At 33.0% G+C, this 13435-nt stretch overlaps 1 protein-coding gene across 1 annotated transcript in view; it reads left to right on the top strand.

Annotated features, from left to right (window-relative positions):
• The first annotated feature begins 437 nt into the window (after positions 1 to 437).
• LOC125070420 (protein prickle-like) overlaps positions 438 to 13435 on the top strand; it is a 156260-nt gene continuing 143262 nt past the window's right edge. Inside the window, exon 1 of the mRNA XM_047680286.1 lies at positions 438 to 489. The gene's annotated coding sequence lies outside the window, so the exon portion shown is untranslated. The remainder of the gene's footprint in view (positions 490 to 13435) is intronic.

Consider the following 13435-nt stretch of genomic DNA (forward strand, 5'->3'; position numbering starts at 1 on the left):
GTTTCAACTTTCTACAGTTAATTAAACCGCAAATGAGACTATCATAATTTATGATGCCTTGATAGCCACAGTGACATACATTGAACTCGTTTCAATTAATACTCATAGCAAACAAAATACAAAGTTTACAAATTTGAATGGCATCCGTCAAAGGGTGGTTTCATATCGGCCATCCTTGTTTTGCAAATTAGAAAAGCATCCATCCATCTCACTTATGATGACGCTCGACGCGGTTGGCTAGCGCCATGTCAGTTGTGCGCGCGCAGCCGCGGGAAGCGTTTGTGTTTAAATTTTTTAAATGTTTAGCCCTTTTGCGTTATTACGCGTATGTTATTGTTGTGAATGTGATTCCATTGAGAGGAGAGAATGTTGGGAGCACGCTTGCGTGACATACACGGTTCAGTGATGTGTGCTTTTTGTGCCTAGAAAGTGAATTCAAAACAAAGGATTACAGTGCCATTAGTTGGAAAACACGTGGGAAAGATTTGTGTAGGTAAAATTCATGGTTGCGTTTGGAATTCGTAATAATACGGGCCAATTAAAATACAGCTAATTTCTATACACCTGCCTGTAGAAAGGTGTTCTAGCGTGCGGGGACGAGTAACATAATATTATTGCTCCTAATAACATGTTTCACGTGAACTAACTTCTTGACATTCAACAAAGTTGAAATTAAAGGCGAGGGGGCGATGTTTGCTTTAAGGCGATCGTTAATACATTTTATGATAATGATTCAATATTTACTTTAATAATTAAACTAGTGTTAAAACAAATGGGTATGTGATACGATTATGAGAATATAAAAATGAATATAAAAAGCCTCTTTCCTTAAGTAAGACTAGCAATAAAGTCTTCAACAATGATTCCCTACATGACCTACAGCATTCTCAGTAGTAATTATGATCACTGCTCTTAAATCAATTATGAATCGAAAATAAAATGTTTATTCTTGATCATAAATTCGTAAAATATATAGTGCAGGATCTGTTATAGTAAACTCCATACATTATTGTCAAGCCGATTTTGTGAAAAATTCTTTACGACGAGAAATAGCTTAGACGCTAGGTGAACTGTTTTACGTGCTTTCCGAGAGTGTAAACACTGCAATTTCCAGACTTCGAGTTGCTTGTAAGAGTTTATCGACCTTAAAAACTTAATTTCATACTGGTCTGATACCTGGAACCTAGGACCTTAAGATTCGCGGCTCTCAAACCTAGCTACTGGACTAAAAAAGCAGTCTTTCTTATCAAAATTGTCTTCTTAACAATGTAGCTAATTGTAATCACTATTATAGAAAAAAATATATTTCGAAGGTTTAAAGGCTAGGTCGGATTTAACACACTTTCCCTGACACACCACAAGATATATTCATCGACATTCTCGCACAGATTAAATTAAAAATATGAAACTGTCGCATAAATCAAAATTATTATCAAAATACAAGTAGAAAGCGTGGCCCTTGCGGCGCTGCCTCTCTCGTGATACAAATCATTCAATTAAGATATCATTACCTAGACAGCAACGTTGGTAGGAAGTGTCACGTGACCAATTACACTAGCTCTACAATATCAATATTTGGTAAATCTTTCGGTCACACTTTAGACCTCTTTTGTTCATAAATGTTGTTTTCATTTTTTAGTGAATTGACGTAACAGAGTGACTCGCAATTCGCAGCTCGTTGTGTATGACCCATACGTATATAAGTAAATCTGAATATCTGCGTGATATTTATAGACTTTGACCACGTGAGTTGTTACCCACTACCACGTGATTTATTACATATATGTGTATATACATTTTTATATATACATTTTTATATATAAATAGTTGCGTTATTAATGATTTTTTTTTGTACCATCCATTTTATACTAGCTTGTTGCTAGAAAGAGCTGCGACACATGAACTTCTATGCCTTTCAAACGATCGCAATGACATTTGATATATATATACAATTGCAGCTGTCTGTCCGATAGAATAATATGAAACTTTCTCAAATAAACCTTTTTATTCGATATGTTCTTCAGAACTTAAGCACCTTTGCTATTATAACATATAATCCTACAGTAACAATGTGTCTTCTATATAGTCTTTGGAAGTTCAAACTTCCTTTATAACAAATTCCATCAATTTCGATTCAGTGGTTTCGTCGTGAAAGAGCAACGGTCGTCCAGAGTAGCTTTAGCATATAATAATATATATTAGCAACTATAAGGATGTCAACGTTTTATGTATTATTTAAAATTTGTATCTAAATACACGCTTATCTTTGCAATATTATTTAAACAAATATTCTTTGTATTTAATTATTATATAAAATTTGATCTGTTTGGTTGTTAATCTACTTAAATAAATTTCAATGTCCGGGTATTCAGTATCTTATAACCTTGCTCAATATTTCGCATACTTTTGAACACTTAATATATAGAATAGTCCGTCCATAGTCCCGAGCAGCTAGAAATTGCAACGATAATGTTCAGCTCGTCTGCGGTGCGCACCGCGCGGTTACAGAACACGGATTATATACAAATGATTAATTCTCATCACAGCGGTTCTCTGAAACGCAGATATAAAAGGCGCACAACAATGGCACGACGACTGGATAAACATGTATCTTTATAAAAATTACAAACATCACCATTTTAAGTAAACGAGTCGCGGCGTGATGTTATCGCATATTTGCAAGTTACTTTTTGTCTTTATAGGCTTAAAGTTACTTATCGCGTTAATCTTGATTCATGTAATAGTGATTTGACTCGTTGCTAAGCCTGAGAATGCTTGGAAGAACAAATTGATGTGAGGTAAAGTCGTAATCACGAGCTCGATGATCGTTCCACTTCGTGTGGGTCGAACCCATCCCACGTGAGATTGACGAAATTACAAGCAATTGCTACTGCTGGACTTACAGCATTGAAAGTATTGAAGAGAGCAGCTATTAGAGTATTTTTACGAAAACGTGAAAAATAAATCCATCCTTTAGAAGAGAAAGTTTCGAACTATTCCAGCGCGCTGCGATTGGATTTAGAGCTGATTGGAAAAACACATGTGGTAGATTTTCATCTGATACATTCAGTTGCCTCGAGTTGTTTTATGTTATAAAATGATACAAATAAATTGTGCTTTTATAACTTTGAACCCGGAATCTTCGTTTAACATAAAGAGATCCAACCACTAGATCATCTCGTATGCGGTGATTAGGTTAAAAAAAACCTATGAATATAAAAGTAGTATAATTTGTGTTGCTAAGCGTTGGTACCATTTCCTACATTAGATATTATGCACGAGTATGGCCATATTAATCTCCATATGATTAAGGGTATTATAACGTCTATGTTTAATTCTTTGAAAAGGTTATACGATTCCATTTAGTTGTAAATTTTAAATATTATTTATTTTTCTAACATACTTACAATTTCTACGAAATTACTTTAATTTATACTAGTTGTCGCCCGCGGCATTGCTTGCCTTTTAAAGGTTGATAAAAGTACCTTTCTCCTTCCTTGAAGATCAAGCTTGCTTCATACCAAATTTGATCAAATTCGGTTCAGTGGTTTCGCTGTGAAAGAACAACGGACAGACAGGCAGAGTTACTTTTCCGTCCTAATAATAAAAATGAAATAGCATAACTTTTAATATACATATATAAAGATATTAATTATAAGCCTTTTTGTTATTAAATACATTATTTATATAATAAGAATTCTTACAACAAGAACAGTGCAATAGCATTTCTTATTTGTAAACACTTTATTGAGTATTACATACTAAATTAAAATGATCTACTATGATTATATTATGTTCAATTTGCTGCAACCTAATTTAAACTACAAACTTAATAAAAACGGGTTACCATTATAAACAATTTCAAATCCCATTAAGGGCGAATACGAATTAGGTCAGTATGAGATGATAAAGCGATTACCATTAGATGTGTCATGAGATAGCTTCTCAGTTAGCTCGGATATGTGAAACGGTTACCAACATAAACGTCTAGATTTATTAACCGCGAATAGTTTATCCCAGTATGGAGCTGACTGTTTAAAAAATGTATGTTTTTTGGGCTGACTTGTTGAGTATATATTTGGAGATTTTTCATTTTATTTCGATATATTTTTTACATTTTACATTCTAATATTAGACGTCGATGTTTATATGGATAACAAAAAGAGGCGAAGTGATGATTAAATTAATTTTAGAGGTGCCTTATGAAAAGTACAGTTCGCATTAATTCATACATTTGATATTATAAGTACAAAAAATATAGTACATTTATATATTAATTTTAATCAATGGAACTAAACCCCAAATACTTGACATTTACATAAGTCCTTCCGCCTTTACATAAATCATGGATACTACTAAATTATTAAGCTCGTATGAAGTATCATTTATTATATCGTACATTGACCCCACCGTAAGGCTATAAATATAATCACCTGCGTTTGAAAGTACATTTATAAAGACAATTGTATAAAATAAGTTATCATTCGCAAATGGACAAAGACGATAAGATCTTTAATACCTTCACGGGTAAACCTTACCAATAAAAATGTTATTTGCATCGTTCGTGGACAACTTAATTTATTACAGAAATACTGCCTCCATTTTTTATTATTCAACTTAATAATAACCAGTGTTGTTACATAGTTGGGGAAAAGGTTTCTCATTTGTTAAGTTTAGAGCTTAGAATGATTAATAGGGATGAATAGGGATGGATGGAATCCCGGACTCGATTTGAATCTCACATCTCTGTGATCACAATCCAAGTGCATCTATGCACTGAATCATATTGGCTTTATATTTATTTCGTACATAATTCAAAAGCTTTCAATTCAAAAATCTTTACAAGTTTTTTAAATATAGCAGCCTATAAAGGCAACGAAACATCTTATGACTGTGGTTTTACTTTTATATATGAGTATAGGTAAAGCCTATCGGTAATATATTTGGTAAAACTCATTATTTACTAATAGCAGACTTGCACTACAGACAACTAGCGAGGGAAACAATAGTTTAGTGGTAACAAAATCAGCATAATTAAATAACAACGGTCGTATAACGGATACATTCATTCGATTGAGTTATTATTAAAATTAAGGTTCGGTATTGTTAAAATTTTAATGTGACTAATAATTGTATCCAAAAATAATTTCAAAATGTCCTAGAATGCAGGACATTGGTTAGTGCATAAATCAGTACATGTCGTTTAAAGAAATGTTTGCCAGTGTATTGTCCTACATAACGGAGTGGGTGGCACCAACACTGCACTTGTAACGACGCCGTACGTCTCAAGTATTGTCACGGCCGTAAAACGTTTACGTCTGGTTTACTGGTTTGACCCTTTGCACGTTTATGAAACAACTGTTTAGCTTTTATTCGTTAATTATTAACCATCTTTATTTTAAGGCTTACATAGTGACCAGTTTTTATTAGCTTAGTTATTCAATTATGTATTTGCTTGTATTGAAAAAGCCGGGATGGTACAGTGGTTAGCACACGTGAATATTAAGTAAAGATTGGATACGATTGGATTCGAACTCGAGCAAGCATCACAAATCGTGAGGTAATCTGCATTTTTCGGATGAAATTCTTTGACATGTGTACCAGCCAACGCGCTTTGAAATAGTTTGCTTAGTAGTGTACATTTATGTTTTACAACCACTAAATAAATTACTTCTATTGAAGAAGCTTTATTTCTATTTCTATATATAGCACGATATTTACGTTTATATTTGATGCGTAAGTTTTATTATTCGGGTCAATTTGCATGATAATAATTGACAAACGCATGTTTATTTAGGTAGATGTGTACAACTCGTCTTATCAACTAAAACTTCCAAATTATGGGAAACCACAAAGATTTATTTTACTCTATTATTTATTTCCTACGAAATTTTATGAATAAAAGTTAAACATTTGAACATTAAATTAATATTAAACACGAGTCTTACTTAAAAGTATATATATATATAGTATATAGGAAGTGCCTCAGTTCGTTTACTCTTCTTAATTCATTGTTTTGATCTTGTTTTCTAATGAATGAAACTCTATTAACCGTTGCCGTGACAACGGCGAATACCGTGGAATTAGATTATTTAAGCTTGATTTCACTCATCTTTGAATATGTATATGAAAACATAAGGCTGCGTATTAGACGCCTAATCTCGCATTACTCAAGCGAACTTGCACAAGCGAAATTATTTACCCATTAACCGGTTGTGCTACCTGTTGCATACGCATATTTTACATTGCGACTTTACTTAGTACTTTTTTAATTTTCGACGTGAGAACACGCAATGAAAACCAGACGTAGGCAAATACAAATTTGTAAAAAGTTTAAAAATGTCAACAACGTCGCCCGCAGCGTACCTCATTCATTGCTGTTCTAGTATGCAAGGTTATGAAAATATGTTGAAGTGGTGATGTAATGTACGACAAACGTCGAGTAAATATGGATATGAAAAAAATACAAAAAGCTCAACAATGTCGCTGGTAGCGGAAACTGTCTTATTTAGCTTTTTGTGGTCAGAGGCTTGTTTGAAAAAAATATTATGATGCAAACAGCGTGTACCGAGCTATGTAGTCGGGACTGAATTAAAATAAATATATTCTAAGCGATTCAAATATTGTAGTGCATATATAATCATCTAAGATTGTTTTCTTTGAAAAAAGAAGTTTTATGAACTTTACTAATAATGTATATTTTATACATTAATAAATTCATAAACAACATGTTCTGGTTATAGTTTAGCAATTCAAAGAACTAAAGTATATTTATTTGATTATTGAAAGAGCTCTTATACCTATGTGATTGATTTGCCCGGCTTGAATGCTTCATATAAACTTAGAACAACAGTTAGAACTTATTCGATAACATTCAATCCCATTAATATTATGTTTACGATAATCTATTTCATACAAATAATTTATTTCTGGGGGTCGGTCGTCAGGAAGGTCGTTTTAGGCATTAAAAAGTAGCCTATGACCTACTTTAGACTTTTAGTTTTGTTTATACCAAATTTTATCTAACTCGATTCAGCAGTATGATCGTAAACGCGTAACAGACAGTCAGACAGACAGAGTTATTTTCGAATTTATAATATTAATACAGATTACGATTATTCTTGTGCTACGATATAAGCCGTACCTATTGATGTTTTATTTAACATATATTAAATTTATTAATAGAAAAAGTATTTGCGGAATGTTATTATAGAGACTAGACCTTGCCCCAGGCAGGATGTATTGACTTGGAATCGGAAACTTCGTAAGCTAAGTATGCTACGGGAGACTTCAGCCCCAAGATTATAAATAGATCGTAGGGTTAGTAGACCGTCATTTTTGTTGAAACAGTTTCAATATCAGTAGTAATATTTTATAAATATAATTTCGACAACACAAATAACATGAAATAAATTTAAATAATAAGCACGCTTTCTGCGTATGTTTTTACGACGCTAAACGCTGACGATAAAAACTTTAAGGCTTTACGGCACTCAATTTTTATTTAAAAAAGTACTTAATTTTAATTTCCTAGAATTATATTAAACCTTGGCGTTTCTAGTTTTTTATACTATATTTTATTTAACAGCTAATTACTCGGTGAATATCATTAATTACTTTTATGGTAAAAAGCAAGATAGAGTAACATCTAAAATTATAAAATAAAGTCGTACAAAATTATTAAGGAGTAATTACGATATCCGGGAAAAATGAAAAGTAGATAAGTTATAATAATAAGTATTGTCAAATAGGCACCATGTATACTGGAACTCGAAAGTAAATACTAATTGAATCTCTAGTTTGTGGCATTTAGGTTTTATTTCTTGAGGAACTTTAGAGTTTCACGTGCGGCTTCGCTCGCGTTTTAGTATGACGGACAGACAAAGTTGCTTTCGCATTTATAAAAATTGTATAGATCTGAGAAACGTGCCCGATAGAATTAGCGTAACAGAGTGGAGACTTCTGTCGACTAGTAGATGAACCATTAATAGATGAATAACGACCCAATCACAGACAAAGGGATGTTCCGTACATCTTAATACATGGTGGCGCATTGGCGATACAAGGGGTGGTTAATATATCTTACAGCTCCAATGTTTACCGCCTTACGGTACGTCTGAACGGTCACTCACCATCAGGTGGCCCATTTGTCAGTCTGTCTATCTATATTAAACAGATTTTCATTTCGCAATCACTGAGCCAGCCGTACTTTAGATCATTTCATTAAGTCCAAAAAAAAGTATCCATTGATTATAAAAGCGTCAAAATGCACATACATTACGTCTTATATAGATTGAAATTTATTCATTCTAACAAAGTTACGTTATCACGACACGATACGTTAATTGAATAACCATTTAAGACCTTGTTTTGAAAGTAACTACTTAAACTACGCTTACTAGTAATAAGCGAGTTAACTCACTACCAAATGTATACAAGGCTTTATCAGATCAATACAACTTTATACCTCGTATGTTCCGTAACCTGTCTGAAAAATATTATAATAGTTAAGTTTATTTCTCTTCACAAAAACAGACCTTACATAACTAAAAAGTGCTATTTTCTAACGAAATTGTCTGCGTGTCTGTAACAATATATCAGCAGATTTAATTTATTACAAACATATATATGTAAAAAAGTAAGAGCTTCTTATTATTCCACTGATAAATCTAAGTTCATCTTGGGCGACCTTTCATTGAGTTAAAGTTTGGAACTCATTCCAAGCCAATTCCGGGTTGGTGAATACACAGAATTCAATCGGATACAAAATGCTTTATTTTTTAATCATAACATGATGGTGTTGAACGGGATATTGATGGAGGAGGTTTCAGTCTAATTTATTTTTATTATGACAAATTAATTAGTGTAGTCTAAGAAAAGTTTATAAAACAAAAGAGAGATGGAGCGTATAGAACACTATAGCGAAGCATCAAAATCAAAAACGAATTCAAATTCCCAGTAATGTGTACAGTAATTAACAATTTGTTAATATGCCAATAATTTATATTTAAATTGACGGCACTTGTAATATATTAACCAAAAAACGTCGTTTTGCCTTGGCCATAACGTAAGTGCAGAGTTATAGCAATACCTTAGCTTATTAGTCAGTAGTTTATTTTACTGCAAGTTTATGCTGCTCTTAGTAAATTGAAAACATTAAATTTTATTACAATTTGTAATTAAAGAGCGAGTTAATTACTGAGGAAACAATAATATCGGACGAAATGTAAATTATTGTTTTGTACCTGTTGTTATATATTTAAAAAAATATCTTGTGATACTACTAGTTTCTGCCCGCGACAACGCTTACATCAACAACTCACCCACTTCCCCAGATTTTCTGAAAAATGATAATTAATATATTAACGAAAACCATTTCATCTGAGGTAGGTAAAAGCTTTTCTTAAGCATATTAATTACGAATAGAGAATAAAGCTTGTATAACCAAATCCATCTGAAAACTTTCAAGTACATAAATAGATTTACGCGAATAATCTTTGAAAATATAATGTATTCGCAACATCAGAACGGACTTTAAGTTAAGGGTGCATTCTTTAACTCACTAACGTGGGCGCAAAGCTCATAATTAAACGACTATCGATGTTATCATTACGATAACTCGAAACAAATCGCATGCGTGGGATTTTGTGATATTTTACGCGTATCTCTAAAGGTCGGGACACACGCAACGACTTACCTGCGCAGTCCGGTTCGCGCAGTCAAGACTTTGCATGAAAAACCTCTACGTTAGCTACTATATACAAGTATGCATCGACTTTTAACCACATGATTGTGGAAACCGCAAATTCACGTGTCGCCTTAACCTGTAGCAAGACTATACAATCCTAGTTTAAAGATAGTTTTACCGCCCGTATAGACGCGTTTTAACATGCAACCTGTTTTTTAAAACTCGCGATATGTGTAGGCGGGCTTTAATATTTCTTGGTTACGGGTAGCAATTTAGCGAGTTTGTCCCCGGGCAGCAATTACTGCTGTTGTAAAACATAGTTGCATTCGTAATAAATCTTATTACAGTGACGGAGAGATGGTAATCGAATGTCGCGCGTGAGATCGGAGTAATTATGTTATTTAGATATTCGAGAACCCACACATCGCTTTAAAAGACGATTAAACTAAATATACGTATCTATAGGTCTTGTAATGCAAATTCTTTATCTAAGTAGAGGTTAAGCTGGCATAGAAACCTATTTATAAAAAATATTTGATAAATTTTATTTATAAACGAAATTTTTTTTTATCTGTTATTGTCTGTATATTCAATTGTTTAGTGACTTCTTTATTTTCGGGTAAATGGACGAGCTACAAAATAATGCTGTTTTTTGACTCAGCTATACTGAGCTGGCTCCTTGTGTCACTTGTACGTGGAATTTTAATCTTCATTATTTGCTTTGTTACGTAGAATGTGACAATAAGATAACATCTTTCTTTATTTCTCTCAAAAGTCTGTGACGTCAAACATTATGTCTTTAATTTTTCGCTTAATTTGTGTCTCACCTTAACTTTGCGTTCGGAGGAACTTGCGTGACTTGGTGGCAATTTTAAGCGTTGTAATATTCCACTCCATTAAACCGCATTGGAAGTCTGGTTAAGGTTCTAAAACATTTAACCGCGTACATTATTTTGTATATCTAAATATAGATAATTGAAATAAAACTAATACGTATCTATCATATGACGACGTCTTGTGGGTCACCTTGGCAGCTGACCGATGAATACAATTTCATGTTCGCTAAATTATAAAGTCCTATAATAACTACATATATTCGACTATTTTCTAACATATAATAAAGCGTTTAATTCACATTAAGGACAATTTACATAATTTGATATACATATAATATTATATATGCGGAAATACTTTCATCTAAACGTAATTAATGGAATTTTGAGCCAAGAAAAACGTAGACTGCTTCTATACATGAGTATTTTAATGGGGCAGCATAACCACACGAGCTACAAACTAGTCGATACGTAATAGCTACGTCAATTATAATAAATTATTTTGAACATAGTCCACACACGTATTCCCATTAATATGCAATACGTGAGGGTAGCCACTAACCACCAGGGCGAGCCTCTCAGGGCGGGATGCTAATCAAACAAGTGGTTATTTAACATATTAATACTCTGTCAACTAAACGAAGATCAATTATTAACGGTAATATTTATCGCTCGTAATAACTATCGTGTACAAAAAAGAGTTCAACGAAAACTCGGCTTTTTGTTTTCACCCAAGTATCGAACACAAGAATGAGTTCTCAAACTTGCCTATGATTTATTTTGAAAATAGAATGTCATAAAATAGATTAAATACTATTTATATTTTAATAAAACATTGCATTATCACCAGCACATGATTTGTCCAATCACAACAAAAATAATACCGATGTGGTTATACGAGTACTTAAAGTATCAACGATAATACAGAGAATTGAAGACTACTTTGTATTAAATACGTTCTAAACACAAAGTTTTCAGCTTTATATGAATATCTCGATACTGCTTAAAGTCAATCTTAAGTAAGAAATATATACAAAAATATAAAAAGCACGGTACGATACACGAACAACTTACGGAGTCGTAATGCAGGTTACCTTTAATAGTAATGTTTGTAATATTTTTTTACACAGATTTATTTCGATATATTATTGATTATGCCTATATGAATGTCTCTTTGGTCTAGTAGCTAGATAAGACCGTATATTCCGAGGTCCCGGGTTCAATTTCTAATAAATCTCTCTAATAAAAAATTACTGGGTGAGAAACATTCTCTGTGGCAGCTAGAAATCTGGAAGTTTAAAGTGTGTTCACTCCGGTGGGGAGCATGAAATCTTTCCGCTCGTGTCGGACTTGCCATCCCGGCAGGTTATGAGGGTTTTGTACCCACACCTTTGAGCACTAATAATATGTCCTGCATAGTTTAGTGGTTTATCTTGAGTTCGGCTTTATTTTCACTCCATGAAACCTGAAACACGAACATGAACGCGTATTTGAATACACATGTCGGAAACATACTCTGTGTCGAATGGGGTGTATGCTCGCGTCGGGTTAGCGAGCGGCGGAAACACAAACGCAAAGCATTCATTCACTCACGCCAGTAAAAACAGTTGTACATTTTTGAAAACTAATATTTCAGTTAACATGCCCCTTGAGCGAGTGAACTAAACTGAAATAAAACTGCGAACTGTGGCTGTTGAGTTAATTATTAAATACGCTTTCTCGGCGGGAAAATCTTGGTTTAAATTCACATCGTGATTCACGTTTTCACCTGGAGCCCAAGATGACGATTACTTTGTCAGAGAATGAATCGTAAAAATATATGATTTGGATTCATCGTTATAGTCAGAATTCGATGTTTCGTATTATATTGATAACTACAAAAACGCATAATTTATTTATTGCAACCAATATTTAAAAAAAAAAATACAATATGCGCTAGGAATTAATAACTGTTAACTTAAGTATAATTTTCAATACCACCATAACCATCATATTATATCACTATTGTTGCCATAACATCTTAAAATACACAACATCATTTTTTGTGCGACCAAGATATCAATTTAATGTAATTATACAGACAAATAAAAATGTTTCTAACATCCTCATACATATTTTGTTTAAAATTCATGCGTTACTTTTTTATTGCATTCAAAGTAATTGTGCTAGATTTGTGTACCATAACAGCCCAAGGGTAAGGATCGAACAGGATTCCTACAAGAAAATATCACTTATACAACATTTTATTGTCAATTTAACCGGCTCTGTTATTAATATGGAGTAATATATATATCGTTAAAGGTATACGATAGCTATGCAGGACGTAAGCTAGCGTATCGGACCTGGTTTCGCCCGCGGCCACCTGCTGCTTGTTTTTTATCGATAATTGATTCTTAATGGACTGCGCCTCTGGAACGTGACTCGGCCTGCCTTTATATGAAATAACACCACAGATTTGATTTCCATGACATAAAACTGAGCAAAGTGTTGAAGGGATTAAAAAAACGTGTTAAAATTATTAATAAATTACAATATTATCTTCATTATAATATTTTAACTAAAAAAGTATTTTATTTGAACATTTAATTTTTGTTCTTAAGACCGATTTCCTAGACAATTGCACTTATTGTACACTAGTTTATGCAAAAACTGCTGCACTTAATATTCCCTTACTCGCATAACTTTTTCTACAGATAAAACAATTAAAATTATTTGTATGGCCCGATTCGGGGTTCCAAACAGGGACCTCAGAATCTGCGGCTTTATAACTTCTAAACCAACGAGGTAACAATTAAGAATCTATATAAAAAATAAAGATTACATGAAAACCCATCATATACTCCATTAAAAATACAAAAAACGAATCCTCAAGAATCGTTGTCAATGTTCTCATAAAGAACGGATAAGTTTTCAA

Source organism: Vanessa atalanta, chromosome 17 (genome assembly GCF_905147765.1).
Source record: "Vanessa atalanta chromosome 17, ilVanAtal1.2, whole genome shotgun sequence".
In the NCBI taxonomy this organism is placed as follows: domain Eukaryota; kingdom Metazoa; phylum Arthropoda; class Insecta; order Lepidoptera; family Nymphalidae; genus Vanessa; species Vanessa atalanta.